The following is a 15,555-nucleotide window of genomic DNA, read 5'->3' as shown; positions in this document are numbered from 1 at the left end:
GCGCAACACAGTATTTCCGGGAAATGTTATTTGGCTGTCTTTATATATATTTCTTTATTATAATATATTGCCCCTCTGACGTCATAAGTGGTAAAATCCTTATTGTCGAATAGTTAATAATGAAGAATCGGAAAGATTCCAGTTTTTGAATTTTCTTTTACCTAGTTATACACTCTTTTTCGCGGTATTTTCACGGAGGATAGGAAGGGAGGCGAAGTAGGAGGGATGAATGGCGGCAAGATTGCGGCAGCTACGCTACGTCTAGCCGCCATTTTTCCGAAATTTTCCCGCCGCTAAGCTTCTTACAAGGATGCTGCCGCGTTCATCCCTCCTACTTCGCCTCCCTTCCTATCCTCCTTGGTATTTTCCTGGGCGCGTCCATGCTTGGTTTTCCCCCTTTCAGTCCTCTCCTCCATTATGGATACCCAAGGAGTGGATGCTAGACTCCCCGTTTAGGGCAGAGGCAATGGCCGACGAGCGGGAGGCAAGTAAGAGGGGTAAAATAAAGGCGCGAAAAGAGGTTGTTCTGTGTTATTCCTGTGGTTTTATTCGTAACCCAAGGTTCGTAAATCGTGCATGTTCTAAGTGGTTGGCTGAAGGAACCGGTTTTCATAACGTAAATTCGCGGGTTTCGGTATGGTGGGTAGAGACAGCGCGCCCCTCATTTTTAGGTCATTGGGTTCCAGCCAAGATGTTCCGCGTAAAGAGAAAACACGAAATAAGCCCCTCTCCATTTTTTCTCTCTTCCCGTCTTCCGTGGACAGTGAGTCGCCGCCGGGGGCCCGCCGCCCGCGGCAGCTACATTACCAAGATATAAAGTGGCAAGGCTTATTTTTGGTAAGTACAAAATCATTTATTATATATTGCTCTATAATTAACTATATTTGGAATTAAACATTTTTGTTCTATTTATCTCAAAGTCATGATTATTCCTAACATTAATAGTATTAAACTTAATATGATATATCTTTTGTTAAAGTAGATTAGGAATTTATAATTTTAATATTTATAGAGGAGTTCGGATTTAAAATGTTATATTTTTTTAATAATGATCTCAAAGATCTGACTTTTGAAATGTTTGTTACTTTTTCTAAGTATCAATAAAACATGACATTAAATTTATATTGTGCCAAGGTTCATTTTTATATTTTACATAAACTACATCACCTAAAACAATTAATAGATAAAAGTTAGCTATATTATTTTGTTTAAAAAATATATCTCTGTCTCCGTTTTATTATTTAATTTCGTGGTTTGTTTTGATATTTTGTATTTTTGGGTTACTCCCCTAATCCATGCGGCTGTCCCATGATAAAACCTTCTATAAAACATTTTCCAAAAGTCCTTTTTTAGATTCAACTATTTAAATTACATTTAAGATTAAAATTTAGAACAAAAAATATATTTCACAATTAGAATTTGTTAATAAAATTTTAACTTTGGACTTCATTCCAAAACCAGAAAAGGCCATTTCAGAGTGGATTTTACCGCGGAAATGTTTTTGTTTAGAGATAAACGTTAGTTAGTTAGTTAGTTAGTTAGTTAGTTAGTTAGTTAATTAGTTAGTTAGTTAGTTAGTTAGTTAATTAGTTAGTTAGTTAGTTAGTTAGTTAGTTAGTTAGTTAGTTAGTTAGTTAGTAAGTAAGTAAGTAAGTAAGTAAGTAAGTAAGTAAGTAAGTAAGTTAGTACTATTTTAAGTACAAGCCTTAAGTAGAATAAAATGAAAACCAATTTTCTCGCCATTTTATTTTGTTCAATTTTGATACTAACATGTATTTTATTCACGGAAAGATGCTGCCAGTTGTTAAAAAAAGGCCAAGAGTTGACCGAAATAATATTATCGTCTGGGCGAACTTTTAATTGCATAAAAAAGCAGCGTCAAAATGATAGGATGAAGGTATTTTCCTGTTAAAAGACGCAAATCCCATCCCGCGAAAATAAATGAGTAGCCAACGGCACGCGGTGTTCCCAGGTGGTCTCCCTCCCAAGTACTGACCGCGCTCGACGCTGCTTAACTTCGGTGATCAGACGAGAACCGGTGTATTCAGCCACATGGCCGTTGCCGCTAGAGTGTAATTGATAGCGGTGGACAAGCCGCGACTAGCCAGGTCCTGGTAGGTTGGTGATCGCCGAGGGCCACCGGCTGCATGCGGCTCCAATAGAACGTTCTATACACTCTTTTTAGAAACGTTTACTGGGCGCCGATATTATCGTACAGACAACCAACGAGCAAGCCCTTTACCGCAGAAATTTCATCCCCCCCCCCCCCCCAAACCAGTTTTTTCATCACCCTCCCCGTAGACTGTAAGGTGATGGCGGTCGATTGGGAAGGCGCGTTTACGAATCTATAAAATTGGTGTGGTGTGCTTTCCCCCTTTGGAGTTCGGAGGAGGTGAAGGTTTGGCCGGTTTTTCGTCTTAGAGAAATATATTTATCTGGCAAACCCGTAAGAAATTGAGAGCAGTCAATTTTTATTAGTAGCGTAGTTGCTAGCCTAGGCTTCACATATTTCCGGCTTTGCTTTCCGCGCCTTTTTTCTTATTTTAAATGATTTTTGTAATAAATGTATGATGGCAAATAAGCAAAATTCTAGAAAATACTAGTCCCAAATCCACGTGTTTAAGATGAAACTTAGATCATGAAAATATCCTTAACCCCAAACATACTTCAACACCTAGGGTGCCTCCTACAACTCCTAAAAGGTACGTCTCTAAAATATTCATATAAAGACAGGACATAAGCCGAATTCTCTTAAACCAAAGAATAACAAAAGTTGTTAGTCCTGCTGAACCAGCTCTATAGTCTGTATGAAAAGTGACCGGTTATGGTCCACTTTTATAGAACGCTCTATTCGCTTATAATAAATTTTTCCTAAATGGTCATTTAAACGCGTTTGACGTTTCACGTAGAATCTAGTACACTTAATACGTTATTTATGGTCCTATAAACCACCATTTAGATTTTTTTTCCATACGGCCCGGTAAAGTGGCCCACTCTACTGTCTCTAGCCGATGACCCCAAAAGTGCCAGTCCGGGCCTGGCGGTGTACCTCTATTTCACGGATTCAAGATATCGTCTTCTCCTTTGTTCGCGCGATGGCTACAAACGTTGTCATCTCCCACCAGGACCAACATTCGGTGACGTAATTATGAAATATTTGAAATGCTCGAATTCTCTCTTTTTACTTTGTTAAACAGTGACGGCTCCTAGCGGGTTATCGCTTCTCGGCCTTTTGGCTAAGATCAAAGTGTAGTATCTGTTTCCAATAGTTCTATACCGAGATCTTAGTCGGGGGGCGAGAAGTGTTTATACGCCTTTAAGGCGAGTTATACGTACCTGCTCGTCTATCTGCCAAGCTGAGTCGGCATTCTACACCGACCCAGATCCTGTTCCAGTTGAAGTTCCTGTTCCTGCTCCTGCGTTCCAGTCGCTGTTTGGCTCATCCCAGCGGTTCCTGAGTATCCGGTTTCCGCTTCGGCGGTCACCACCATCGTCGCCATGCCTGCCGTGTCGTCGCTGCCGTGCAAACCACAGTCCGGGCCTTCGTCCTCCAAGAAGGCCACGGCAAGAATCAAGTTCGACGGGGTCAATGTAGAAGATTTGGCTGTAGCTCTTTTCGACTGCATTGGCCCCAAGAGCATCACAGTATTTCAGATGCTGGCTAAATCTGAATGTCAGATCACTTTCAAGGACGCCATCTGTTATCAGAAGGCCGTTGATGCCGGTATAATTGTCGGCGACAAACATCTAAGTATCATTGGAGTTGCAGACCCGGTGACTCAGATCACTATGAAGGATGCGCCTTGCTGGTGGGATCTACCGTTCCTGCGAGCCGCTTTGAGGAACTACTGCGAAGTGGTGTCGGAAACATGGGAAACCTTCCAGAAAGGCCCGCTTAAAGATGTCCGAAACGGAAATCGCCGCCTTGAAGTCAAGGTCAAGAGCCCAATCCCGAACCTGATGACCATCAGCGGACATCGCATTCAGCTCGTTTATCAAGGTGTCCAAAGAATGTGCTTCTACTGTCGTAAAGACAGTCATCAGGTTCGGGATTGTCCTAAGAAGAAAAGAAAGGCGCCACCAGCTCCAGAAAATTCGGTCATCCAGGGCCATATTCCGGCCCCCGAAGACGCTGTCAATCTGGGGAACGAAACCACACCACCACCACAGAAAAGGGCAGCTATCACAGACGCTGCCGTCCACGAAGAACAGATGGAAGAATCTGTACCGGAAGCAGGATGTTTCGAGGGGGGTGAAGATGGTTGGAGTCTCTCTTCGCCAGGATCTTCCCTTAAACCATCTGATTTGCCGCAAATGTCCAACGGCTACGCAAACGCAGTAAAGACTCCGCCACAGCACACACCTGTTCTAGAGCTCTTTCCCATTTCGAAAAACCCAGCATATGAAGAACCGATCTACGAACGAGATTGGAATTGGTCGACAATGACCGAACAGGAAATAGAGAACTTTTGCCGTCGTGCACGAAGCTTGGTCACAGAGTCACCAGAAATACTTAGATGGCGTGAAGAATCACTGACTGAAGCGCGCCTCACCTTGCAAAGTCGCAGGAAACGACCACAGTCTTCCCCATCAGAATCGCACATCAAAAAAGGGAAAAAATAGGCCCTGAATATGATATGTAAATATGTTTTTAATGACTCTTTAAGTTTTATCTTTAGTTTTAATACGCTTTTAACTTTACATTATTTAAAGTTTTGATTTTGTAAATATTAAATGTCTATAGTTTAAAAAAAAATGGTATGCTTAAATGTAATACTTACCGTATACTTACCTCGGATCCTGTTTACCCTGTAAAAATGAAAAGAAAATTGTTAAAACTAAAAAATATGCTTAGAATGTGTAATCAAAAGAAAAACCACTTACCTTGACCAAAACAAATCAGTGAAAAAGTAACTCTTTTGTATTTTAAATTGTTTTAGTCCCGTTTATACTTGAATAATTGTAAATACTTACCTTTTAACGATAGAGGCGACGTCAGAAATTCTGGATTTTTTTGTGTAAAACAGTGTTCGCGATAATTTAAATTTTTTAATAACGCGGACACTTGTAACCATGACAACGAATTTTAAATAAACAAATTCAGTATCTGTTCTTATCAGCTTAATATCTGATACGGGTCCCATCGGGGCCCAAGATATTAAACTTATTTTTGGACGGCGGCGGAGTGGTCGGAGCTTGCTCCACCTCCGCCACGGGTCGGCCTGGTATTGCAGTAAATCCGGGATCGGCCCACTTCTCTCTTGAAATCAAAAATCAAACGCTCTTATAATGGCGCACTGCGCAACACAGTATTTCCGGGAAATGTTATTTGGCTGTCTTTATATATATTTCTTTATTATAATATATTGCCCCTCTGACGTCATAAGTGGTAAAATCCTTATTGTCGAATAGTTAATAATGAAGAATCGGAAAGATTCCAGTTTTTGAATTTTCTTTTACCTAGTTATACACTCTTTTTCGCGGTATTTTCACGGAGGATAGGAAGGGAGGCGAAGTAGGAGGGATGAATGGCGGCAAGATTGCGGCAGCTACGCTACGTCTAGCCGCCATTTTTCCGAAATTTTCCCGCCGCTAAGCTTCTTACAAGGATGCTGCCGCGTTCATCCCTCCTACTTCGCCTCCCTTCCTATCCTCCTTGGTATTTTCCTGGGCGCGTCCATGCTTGGTTTTCCCCCTTTCAGTCCTCTCCTCCATTATGGATACCCAAGGAGTGGATGCTAGACTCCCCGTTTAGGGCAGAGGCAATGGCCGACGAGCGGGAGGCAAGTAAGAGGGGTAAAATAAAGGCGCGAAAAGAGGTTGTTCTGTGTTATTCCTGTGGTTTTATTCGTAACCCAAGGTTCGTAAATCGTGCATGTTCTAAGTGGTTGGCTGAAGGAACCGGTTTTCATAACGTAAATTCGCGGGTTTCGGTATGGTGGGTAGAGACAGCGCGCCCCTCATTTTTAGGTCATTGGGTTCCAGCCAAGATGTTCCGCGTAAAGAGAAAACACGAAATAAGCCCCTCTCCATTTTTTCTCTCTTCCCGTCTTCCGTGGACAGTGAGTCGCCGCCGGGGGCCCGCCGCCCGCGGCAGCTACATTACCAAGATATAAAGTGGCAAGGCTTATTTTTGGTAAGTACAAAATCATTTATTATATATTGCTCTATAATTAACTATATTTGGAATTAAACATTTTTGTTCTATTTATCTCAAAGTCATGATTATTCCTAACATTAATAGTATTAAACTTAATATGATATATCTTTTGTTAAAGTAGATTAGGAATTTATAATTTTAATATTTATAGAGGAGTTCGGATTTAAAATGTTATATTTTTTTAATAATGATCTCAAAGATCTGACTTTTGAAATGTTTGTTACTTTTTCTAAGTATCAATAAAACATGACATTAAATTTATATTGTGCCAAGGTTCATTTTTATATTTTACATAAACTACATCACCTAAAACAATTAATAGATAAAAGTTAGCTATATTATTTTGTTTAAAAAATATATCTCTGTCTCCGTTTTATTATTTAATTTCGTGGTTTGTTTTGATATTTTGTATTTTTGGGTTACTCCCCTAATCCATGCGGCTGTCCCATGATAAAACCTTCTATAAAACATTTTCCAAAAGTCCTTTTTTAGATTCAACTATTTAAATTACATTTAAGATTAAAATTTAGAACAAAAAATATATTTCACAATTAGAATTTGTTAATAAAATTTTAACTTTGGACTTCATTCCAAAACCAGAAAAGGCCATTTCAGAGTGGATTTTACCGCGGAAATGTTTTTGTTTAGAGATAAACGTTAGTTAGTTAGTTAGTTAGTTAGTTAGTTAGTTAGTTAATTAGTTAGTTAGTTAGTTAGTTAGTTAATTAGTTAGTTAGTTAGTTAGTTAGTTAGTTAGTTAGTTAGTTAGTTAGTTAGTAAGTAAGTAAGTAAGTAAGTAAGTAAGTAAGTAAGTAAGTAAGTTAGTACTATTTTAAGTACAAGCCTTAAGTAGAATAAAATGAAAACCAATTTTCTCGCCATTTTATTTTGTTCAATTTTGATACTAACATGTATTTTATTCACGGAAAGATGCTGCCAGTTGTTAAAAAAAGGCCAAGAGTTGACCGAAATAATATTATCGTCTGGGCGAACTTTTAATTGCATAAAAAAGCAGCGTCAAAATGATAGGATGAAGGTATTTTCCTGTTAAAAGACGCAAATCCCATCCCGCGAAAATAAATGAGTAGCCAACGGCACGCGGTGTTCCCAGGTGGTCTCCCTCCCAAGTACTGACCGCGCTCGACGCTGCTTAACTTCGGTGATCAGACGAGAACCGGTGTATTCAGCGTGATATGGCCGTTGCCGCTAGAGTGTAATTGATAGCGGTGGACAAGCCGCGACTAGCCAGGTCCTGGTAGGTTGGTGATCGCCGAGGGCCACCGGCTGCATGCGGCTCCAATAGAACGTTCTATACACTCTTTTTAGAAACGTTTACTGGGCGCCGATATTATCGTACAGACAACCAACGAGCAAGCCCTTTACCGCAGAAATTTCATCCCCCCCCCCCCCCCAAACCAGTTTTTTCATCACCCTCCCCGTAGACTGTAAGGTGATGGCGGTCGATTGGGAAGGCGCGTTTACGAATCTATAAAATTGGTGTGGTGTGCTTTCCCCCTTTGGAGTTCGGAGGAGGTGAAGGTTTGGCCGGTTTTTCGTCTTAGAGAAATATATTTATCTGGCAAACCCGTAAGAAATTGAGAGCAGTCAATTTTTATTAGTAGCGTAGTTGCTAGCCTAGGCTTCACATATTTCCGGCTTTGCTTTCCGCGCCTTTTTTCTTATTTTAAATGATTTTTGTAATAAATGTATGATGGCAAATAAGCAAAATTCTAGAAAATACTAGTCCCAAATCCACGTGTTTAAGATGAAACTTAGATCATGAAAATATCCTTAACCCCAAACATACTTCAACACCTAGGGTGCCTCCTACAACTCCTAAAAGGTACGTCTCTAAAATATTCATATAAAGACAGGACATAAGCCGAATTCTCTTAAACCAAAGAATAACAAAAGTTGTTAGTCCTGCTGAACCAGCTCTATAGTCTGTATGAAAAGTGACCGGTTATGGTCCACTTTTATAGAACGCTCTATTCGCTTATAATAAATTTTTCCTAAATGGTCATTTAAACGCGTTTGACGTTTCACGTAGAATCTAGTACACTTAATACGTTATTTATGGTCCTATAAACCACCATTTAGATTTTTTTTCCATACGGCCCGGTAAAGTGGCCCACTCTACTGTCTCTAGCCGATGACCCCAAAAGTGCCAGTCCGGGCCTGGCGGTGTACCTCTATTTCACGGATTCAAGATATCGTCTTCTCCTTTGTTCGCGCGATGGCTACAAACGTTGTCATCTCCCACCAGGACCAACATTCGGTGACGTAATTATGAAATATTTGAAATGCTCGAATTCTCTCTTTTTACTTTGTTAAACAGTGACGGCTCCTAGCGGGTTATCGCTTCTCGGCCTTTTGGCTAAGATCAAAGTGTAGTATCTGTTTCCAATAGTTCTATACCGAGATCTTAGTCGGGGGGCGAGAAGTGTTTATACGCCTTTAAGGCGAGTTATACGTACCTGCTCGTCTATCTGCCAAGCTGAGTCGGCATTCTACACCGACCCAGATCCTGTTCCAGTTGAAGTTCCTGTTCCTGCTCCTGCGTTCCAGTCGCTGTTTGGCTCATCCCAGCGGTTCCTGAGTATCCGGTTTCCGCTTCGGCGGTCACCACCATCGTCGCCATGCCTGCCGTGTCGTCGCTGCCGTGCAAACCACAGTCCGGGCCTTCGTCCTCCAAGAAGGCCACGGCAAGAATCAAGTTCGACGGGGTCAATGTAGAAGATTTGGCTGTAGCTCTTTTCGACTGCATTGGCCCCAAGAGCATCACAGTATTTCAGATGCTGGCTAAATCTGAATGTCAGATCACTTTCAAGGACGCCATCTGTTATCAGAAGGCCGTTGATGCCGGTATAATTGTCGGCGACAAACATCTAAGTATCATTGGAGTTGCAGACCCGGTGACTCAGATCACTATGAAGGATGCGCCTTGCTGGTGGGATCTACCGTTCCTGCGAGCCGCTTTGAGGAACTACTGCGAAGTGGTGTCGGAAACATGGGAAACCTTCCAGAAAGGCCCGCTTAAAGATGTCCGAAACGGAAATCGCCGCCTTGAAGTCAAGGTCAAGAGCCCAATCCCGAACCTGATGACCATCAGCGGACATCGCATTCAGCTCGTTTATCAAGGTGTCCAAAGAATGTGCTTCTACTGTCGTAAAGACAGTCATCAGGTTCGGGATTGTCCTAAGAAGAAAAGAAAGGCGCCACCAGCTCCAGAAAATTCGGTCATCCAGGGCCATATTCCGGCCCCCGAAGACGCTGTCAATCTGGGGAACGAAACCACACCACCACCACAGAAAAGGGCAGCTATCACAGACGCTGCCGTCCACGAAGAACAGATGGAAGAATCTGTACCGGAAGCAGGATGTTTCGAGGGGGGTGAAGATGGTTGGAGTCTCTCTTCGCCAGGATCTTCCCTTAAACCATCTGATTTGCCGCAAATGTCCAACGGCTACGCAAACGCAGTAAAGACTCCGCCACAGCACACACCTGTTCTAGAGCTCTTTCCCATTTCGAAAAACCCAGCATATGAAGAACCGATCTACGAACGAGATTGGAATTGGTCGACAATGACCGAACAGGAAATAGAGAACTTTTGCCGTCGTGCACGAAGCTTGGTCACAGAGTCACCAGAAATACTTAGATGGCGTGAAGAATCACTGACTGAAGCGCGCCTCACCTTGCAAAGTCGCAGGAAACGACCACAGTCTTCCCCATCAGAATCGCACATCAAAAAAGGGAAAAAATAGGCCCTGAATATGATATGTAAATATGTTTTTAATGACTCTTTAAGTTTTATCTTTAGTTTTAATACGCTTTTAACTTTACATTATTTAAAGTTTTGATTTTGTAAATATTAAATGTCTATAGTTTAAAAAAAAATGGTATGCTTAAATGTAATACTTACCGTATACTTACCTCGGATCCTGTTTACCCTGTAAAAATGAAAAGAAAATTGTTAAAACTAAAAAATATGCTTAGAATGTGTAATCAAAAGAAAAACCACTTACCTTGACCAAAACAAATCAGTGAAAAAGTAACTCTTTTGTATTTTAAATTGTTTTAGTCCCGTTTATACTTGAATAATTGTAAATACTTACCTTTTAACGATAGAGGCGACGTCAGAAATTCTGGATTTTTTTGTGTAAAACAGTGTTCGCGATAATTTAAATTTTTTAATAACGCGGACACTTGTAACCATGACAACGAATTTTAAATAAACAAATTCAGTATCTGTTCTTATCAGCTTAATATCTGATACGGGTCCCATCGGGGCCCAAGATATTAAACTTATTTTTGGACGGCGGCGGAGTGGTCGGAGCTTGCTCCACCTCCGCCACGGGTCGGCCTGGTATTGCAGTAAATCCGGGATCGGCCCACTTCTCTCTTGAAATCAAAAATCAAACGCTCTTATAATGGCGCACTGCGCAACACAGTATTTCCGGGAAATGTTATTTGGCTGTCTTTATATATATTTCTTTATTATAATATATTGCCCCTCTGACGTCATAAGTGGTAAAATCCTTATTGTCGAATAGTTAATAATGAAGAATCGGAAAGATTCCAGTTTTTGAATTTTCTTTTACCTAGTTATACACTCTTTTTCGCGGTATTTTCACGGAGGATAGGAAGGGAGGCGAAGTAGGAGGGATGAATGGCGGCAAGATTGCGGCAGCTACGCTACGTCTAGCCGCCATTTTTCCGAAATTTTCCCGCCGCTAAGCTTCTTACAAGGATGCTGCCGCGTTCATCCCTCCTACTTCGCCTCCCTTCCTATCCTCCTTGGTATTTTCCTGGGCGCGTCCATGCTTGGTTTTCCCCCTTTCAGTCCTCTCCTCCATTATGGATACCCAAGGAGTGGATGCTAGACTCCCCGTTTAGGGCAGAGGCAATGGCCGACGAGCGGGAGGCAAGTAAGAGGGGTAAAATAAAGGCGCGAAAAGAGGTTGTTCTGTGTTATTCCTGTGGTTTTATTCGTAACCCAAGGTTCGTAAATCGTGCATGTTCTAAGTGGTTGGCTGAAGGAACCGGTTTTCATAACGTAAATTCGCGGGTTTCGGTATGGTGGGTAGAGACAGCGCGCCCCTCATTTTTAGGTCATTGGGTTCCAGCCAAGATGTTCCGCGTAAAGAGAAAACACGAAATAAGCCCCTCTCCATTTTTTCTCTCTTCCCGTCTTCCGTGGACAGTGAGTCGCCGCCGGGGGCCCGCCGCCCGCGGCAGCTACATTACCAAGATATAAAGTGGCAAGGCTTATTTTTGGTAAGTACAAAATCATTTATTATATATTGCTCTATAATTAACTATATTTGGAATTAAACATTTTTGTTCTATTTATCTCAAAGTCATGATTATTCCTAACATTAATAGTATTAAACTTAATATGATATATCTTTTGTTAAAGTAGATTAGGAATTTATAATTTTAATATTTATAGAGGAGTTCGGATTTAAAATGTTATATTTTTTTAATAATGATCTCAAAGATCTGACTTTTGAAATGTTTGTTACTTTTTCTAAGTATCAATAAAACATGACATTAAATTTATATTGTGCCAAGGTTCATTTTTATATTTTACATAAACTACATCACCTAAAACAATTAATAGATAAAAGTTAGCTATATTATTTTGTTTAAAAAATATATCTCTGTCTCCGTTTTATTATTTAATTTCGTGGTTTGTTTTGATATTTTGTATTTTTGGGTTACTCCCCTAATCCATGCGGCTGTCCCATGATAAAACCTTCTATAAAACATTTTCCAAAAGTCCTTTTTTAGATTCAACTATTTAAATTACATTTAAGATTAAAATTTAGAACAAAAAATATATTTCACAATTAGAATTTGTTAATAAAATTTTAACTTTGGACTTCATTCCAAAACCAGAAAAGGCCATTTCAGAGTGGATTTTACCGCGGAAATGTTTTTGTTTAGAGATAAACGTTAGTTAGTTAGTTAGTTAGTTAGTTAGTTAGTTAGTTAATTAGTTAGTTAGTTAGTTAGTTAGTTAATTAGTTAGTTAGTTAGTTAGTTAGTTAGTTAGTTAGTTAGTTAGTTAGTTAGTAAGTAAGTAAGTAAGTAAGTAAGTAAGTAAGTAAGTAAGTAAGTTAGTACTATTTTAAGTACAAGCCTTAAGTAGAATAAAATGAAAACCAATTTTCTCGCCATTTTATTTTGTTCAATTTTGATACTAACATGTATTTTATTCACGGAAAGATGCTGCCAGTTGTTAAAAAAAGGCCAAGAGTTGACCGAAATAATATTATCGTCTGGGCGAACTTTTAATTGCATAAAAAAGCAGCGTCAAAATGATAGGATGAAGGTATTTTCCTGTTAAAAGACGCAAATCCCATCCCGCGAAAATAAATGAGTAGCCAACGGCACGCGGTGTTCCCAGGTGGTCTCCCTCCCAAGTACTGACCGCGCTCGACGCTGCTTAACTTCGGTGATCAGACGAGAACCGGTGTATTCAGCGTGATATGGCCGTTGCCGCTAGAGTGTAATTGATAGCGGTGGACAAGCCGCGACTAGCCAGGTCCTGGTAGGTTGGTGATCGCCGAGGGCCACCGGCTGCATGCGGCTCCAATAGAACGTTCTATACACTCTTTTTAGAAACGTTTACTGGGCGCCGATATTATCGTACAGACAACCAACGAGCAAGCCCTTTACCGCAGAAATTTCATCCCCCCCCCCCCCCCAAACCAGTTTTTTCATCACCCTCCCCGTAGACTGTAAGGTGATGGCGGTCGATTGGGAAGGCGCGTTTACGAATCTATAAAATTGGTGTGGTGTGCTTTCCCCCTTTGGAGTTCGGAGGAGGTGAAGGTTTGGCCGGTTTTTCGTCTTAGAGAAATATATTTATCTGGCAAACCCGTAAGAAATTGAGAGCAGTCAATTTTTATTAGTAGCGTAGTTGCTAGCCTAGGCTTCACATATTTCCGGCTTTGCTTTCCGCGCCTTTTTTCTTATTTTAAATGATTTTTGTAATAAATGTATGATGGCAAATAAGCAAAATTCTAGAAAATACTAGTCCCAAATCCACGTGTTTAAGATGAAACTTAGATCATGAAAATATCCTTAACCCCAAACATACTTCAACACCTAGGGTGCCTCCTACAACTCCTAAAAGGTACGTCTCTAAAATATTCATATAAAGACAGGACATAAGCCGAATTCTCTTAAACCAAAGAATAACAAAAGTTGTTAGTCCTGCTGAACCAGCTCTATAGTCTGTATGAAAAGTGACCGGTTATGGTCCACTTTTATAGAACGCTCTATTCGCTTATAATAAATTTTTCCTAAATGGTCATTTAAACGCGTTTGACGTTTCACGTAGAATCTAGTACACTTAATACGTTATTTATGGTCCTATAAACCACCATTTAGATTTTTTTTCCATACGGCCCGGTAAAGTGGCCCACTCTACTGTCTCTAGCCGATGACCCCAAAAGTGCCAGTCCGGGCCTGGCGGTGTACCTCTATTTCACGGATTCAAGATATCGTCTTCTCCTTTGTTCGCGCGATGGCTACAAACGTTGTCATCTCCCACCAGGACCAACATTCGGTGACGTAATTATGAAATATTTGAAATGCTCGAATTCTCTCTTTTTACTTTGTTAAACAGTGACGGCTCCTAGCGGGTTATCGCTTCTCGGCCTTTTGGCTAAGATCAAAGTGTAGTATCTGTTTCCAATAGTTCTATACCGAGATCTTAGTCGGGGGGCGAGAAGTGTTTATACGCCTTTAAGGCGAGTTATACGTACCTGCTCGTCTATCTGCCAAGCTGAGTCGGCATTCTACACCGACCCAGATCCTGTTCCAGTTGAAGTTCCTGTTCCTGCTCCTGCGTTCCAGTCGCTGTTTGGCTCATCCCAGCGGTTCCTGAGTATCCGGTTTCCGCTTCGGCGGTCACCACCATCGTCGCCATGCCTGCCGTGTCGTCGCTGCCGTGCAAACCACAGTCCGGGCCTTCGTCCTCCAAGAAGGCCACGGCAAGAATCAAGTTCGACGGGGTCAATGTAGAAGATTTGGCTGTAGCTCTTTTCGACTGCATTGGCCCCAAGAGCATCACAGTATTTCAGATGCTGGCTAAATCTGAATGTCAGATCACTTTCAAGGACGCCATCTGTTATCAGAAGGCCGTTGATGCCGGTATAATTGTCGGCGACAAACATCTAAGTATCATTGGAGTTGCAGACCCGGTGACTCAGATCACTATGAAGGATGCGCCTTGCTGGTGGGATCTACCGTTCCTGCGAGCCGCTTTGAGGAACTACTGCGAAGTGGTGTCGGAAACATGGGAAACCTTCCAGAAAGGCCCGCTTAAAGATGTCCGAAACGGAAATCGCCGCCTTGAAGTCAAGGTCAAGAGCCCAATCCCGAACCTGATGACCATCAGCGGACATCGCATTCAGCTCGTTTATCAAGGTGTCCAAAGAATGTGCTTCTACTGTCGTAAAGACAGTCATCAGGTTCGGGATTGTCCTAAGAAGAAAAGAAAGGCGCCACCAGCTCCAGAAAATTCGGTCATCCAGGGCCATATTCCGGCCCCCGAAGACGCTGTCAATCTGGGGAACGAAACCACACCACCACCACAGAAAAGGGCAGCTATCACAGACGCTGCCGTCCACGAAGAACAGATGGAAGAATCTGTACCGGAAGCAGGATGTTTCGAGGGGGGTGAAGATGGTTGGAGTCTCTCTTCGCCAGGATCTTCCCTTAAACCATCTGATTTGCCGCAAATGTCCAACGGCTACGCAAACGCAGTAAAGACTCCGCCACAGCACACACCTGTTCTAGAGCTCTTTCCCATTTCGAAAAACCCAGCATATGAAGAACCGATCTACGAACGAGATTGGAATTGGTCGACAATGACCGAACAGGAAATAGAGAACTTTTGCCGTCGTGCACGAAGCTTGGTCACAGAGTCACCAGAAATACTTAGATGGCGTGAAGAATCACTGACTGAAGCGCGCCTCACCTTGCAAAGTCGCAGGAAACGACCACAGTCTTCCCCATCAGAATCGCACATCAAAAAAGGGAAAAAATAGGCCCTGAATATGATATGTAAATATGTTTTTAATGACTCTTTAAGTTTTATCTTTAGTTTTAATACGCTTTTAACTTTACATTATTTAAAGTTTTGATTTTGTAAATATTAAATGTCTATAGTTTAAAAAAAAATGGTATGCTTAAATGTAATACTTACCGTATACTTACCTCGGATCCTGTTTACCCTGTAAAAATGAAAAGAAAATTGTTAAAACTAAAAAATATGCTTAGAATGTGTAATCAAAAGAAAAACCACTTACCTTGACCAAAACAAATCAGTGAAAAAGTAACTCTTTTGTATTTTAAATTGTTTTAGTCCCGTTTATACT

General features: G+C 41.2%; 2 non-coding genes and 6 pseudogenes across 2 annotated transcripts; 5 read left to right on the top strand and 3 right to left on the bottom strand.

The window, feature by feature from the left end:
- Positions 1 to 1,947: 1,947 nt before the first annotated feature.
- On the bottom strand, positions 1,948 to 2,064 carry LOC149938617 (5S ribosomal RNA; annotated as a pseudogene).
- A 1,152-nt stretch (positions 2,065 to 3,216) lies between these two features.
- LOC149938616 (U2 spliceosomal RNA) lies at positions 3,217 to 3,353 on the top strand (annotated as a pseudogene).
- Positions 3,354 to 5,083: 1,730 nt separating this feature from the next.
- Positions 5,084 to 5,259, top strand: LOC149938615 (U2 spliceosomal RNA; annotated as a pseudogene).
- Positions 5,260 to 7,246: 1,987 nt separating this feature from the next.
- Positions 7,247 to 7,365, bottom strand: LOC149938614 (5S ribosomal RNA). Its single transcript, XR_016482090.1, has one exon. It is a non-coding gene; the product is annotated as a 5S ribosomal RNA (ribosomal RNA).
- A 1,152-nt stretch (positions 7,366 to 8,517) lies between these two features.
- LOC149938613 (U2 spliceosomal RNA) lies at positions 8,518 to 8,654 on the top strand (annotated as a pseudogene).
- Positions 8,655 to 10,384: 1,730 nt separating this feature from the next.
- Positions 10,385 to 10,560, top strand: LOC149938612 (U2 spliceosomal RNA; annotated as a pseudogene).
- A 1,987-nt stretch (positions 10,561 to 12,547) lies between these two features.
- Positions 12,548 to 12,666, bottom strand: LOC149938611 (5S ribosomal RNA). The gene has a single exon (XR_016482089.1). It is a non-coding gene; the product is annotated as a 5S ribosomal RNA (ribosomal RNA).
- Positions 12,667 to 13,818: 1,152 nt separating this feature from the next.
- On the top strand, positions 13,819 to 13,955 carry LOC149938610 (U2 spliceosomal RNA; annotated as a pseudogene).
- Positions 13,956 to 15,555: the final 1,600 nt, after the last annotated feature.

Source organism: Leiobunum rupestre, chromosome 6 (assembly GCF_980474605.1).
Source record: "Leiobunum rupestre chromosome 6, qqLeiRupe1.1.hap1, whole genome shotgun sequence".
In the NCBI taxonomy this organism is placed as follows: domain Eukaryota; kingdom Metazoa; phylum Arthropoda; class Arachnida; order Opiliones; family Sclerosomatidae; genus Leiobunum; species Leiobunum rupestre.
The sequence above is the reverse complement of the archived record's forward strand: the minus strand, read 5'-3'. Positions and strand labels throughout refer to the sequence as shown.